At 42.8% G+C, this 1,968-nt stretch overlaps 1 non-coding gene across 1 annotated transcript; it reads right to left on the minus strand.

The window, feature by feature from the left end:
- Positions 1-1,542: 1,542 nt before the first annotated feature.
- TRNAS-GCU (transfer RNA serine (anticodon GCU)) lies at positions 1,543-1,624 on the minus strand. The gene has a single exon. It is a non-coding gene; the product is annotated as a tRNA-Ser (tRNA).
- Between the last annotated feature and the right edge of the window lie 344 nt (positions 1,625-1,968).

Consider the following 1,968-nt stretch of genomic DNA (forward strand, 5'->3'; position numbering starts at 1 on the left):
TACGCTTCACTCCTGTAGACTATACTGACTTAGGTGATGCCGTACCTCACCACAAAGTATCTTGCCATACCATACCATGACATAATTATCGTACCGTACCGTACCATACCATACCTTACCGTACCGTACCATACCGTACCGTACCACCCTCTCTCCACACCACACTGTCACCTTCCCACACCTCCTATACCCAGGGCATTAACCAAAGGGCCCAGATGCCCCCACGTTTTGTACTTTTGTACCTTTTTCCTTCCTCCACGTTTGTGCGAGAAATGTGTCTTACGTCTTACCGATCATTGTGCATTCCTCATCTTCACAAAAGATGCATAGCCAGTCATAGCTTACCACCAAACACATCCCACCCACTCCCCTCCCACCAATTTCCCTCTCACCCATTTTTGCTGTGATGTGATGCATATTTCAGCCAGTGTAGACAAGCAAAGTAGATGCTGACACAACATCAAGTAAATGCTGGTACACTACAATGCATAGGTGGAATTTTGAAATTTGACCTTACCCTATGACTATGATCTTTGACTGGGTGTTCTCAGAATTGAACTTCTTCAATTGAACCCTTCCACCAAATTTGGTCTAAATTGGACAAAACCTTCAAACTGGCCTCTCTTTGTGACACTGAAAGGGACTTACTCTCCTCAGATGTAGTCAAGCCCTTGGTTGGCCCTAAACCCTTCCACCAGGTTTGGTCCAGATCACATCAGAACTGTTTTAATTGCCATGTTCACACAAAAACACATGGGTCAGACTTTGACTTTGCCCTGTGACCTTGACCTTTTGAGTAATTGTACTTAGAATCGACCCCCGTCGTTCTTGCCTTTGTCAAGCCTTCCACACTTGGTCTAAATTGGATCAAAACTGTTCAAGTTGATTTTTTTTTTTTTTTTTTTCAAACTTGAGGGACGAGGTTTGTAACAACGGGACCAGTGATTTTCTTTTTTTTTTTTTTTAAATCTCCAGTTCAATAAATGGCCACTAAGTTAATAATAATCTGGGGGATGGTGAGACTACAGTGAAAATACATCACCACTACATGTCATGAGACGAGGATGCTAATAATTTTGGACTCACAAAATGCCAACAGTGGACATGTGGTGATACATCTGTTGTAAATGTGCTGGTGTCAGGAGCCACTAACAGCATATTGTGGCAGCGTGTTCTCTTCTCAGTGTTGGCTGTATTCTCGTTGGCCTTGGAAACTTCATATCAGTTCTTCCTTTGCGATTTATTCTGCACATTTCGCCTCAATATTCTTATGTGTTTATATTTATATTTGTGGTACCAACACTGTTTACATAAGTAACATGTACAGATGATACAAAGGTGATGGACGCACAGTTTATCGGTGAGGAAGAAAGGTAACGATATTATTTATATAATAAACTAGAATCCGGCCAAGAGTCCTAAGCAAAGGAACAATTTATGCACTCAAGAAGCAGTTGCCTTTCCCTGGGGCAGGTGTTGTATTTTGTTTGTGTTATTTAAAGTACAGTACAAATACTAAAACATAAAGGGGAAAATATTGTACGACGAGGATGGGATTCGAACCCACGCAGGGAGACCCTATTGGATTAGCAGTCCAACGCCTTAACCACTCGGCCACCTCGTCTGAGAAAAATGTTGCATTCAGTAATCCAGCCGATCAGGCTCCTGGACCAGGTTTGTTTTTCCCATATCCTTGTTCATCCAGCAGTGCAACGGGAGATTTAAGTGTCAACTAATTCTTGCCGACCGCATTCTAGGAGAGGACTAAGACTTACCGCAAACTGATATTTTGCGGTAAGCGGGAGGCGGGCACCCTCCACTCATTTGACGCACTGCTGTCTTCAGGTAACCACACTGAGTAACAAGCTCAATGTCATATGTTTTCTTGCAATCCGAGAAAGAAGTTACTATGTCGGACGGTAACCATGTAATCAAATGACGGCAGGTGGTCAGGTAGGTTAAGACTAA

The sequence above is a fragment of the Coenobita brevimanus genome, chromosome 114 (assembly GCF_032717465.1).
Source record: "Coenobita brevimanus isolate Jiangsu-jjx chromosome 114, ASM3271746v2, whole genome shotgun sequence".
Lineage (NCBI taxonomy): Eukaryota > Metazoa > Arthropoda > Malacostraca > Decapoda > Coenobitidae > Coenobita > Coenobita brevimanus.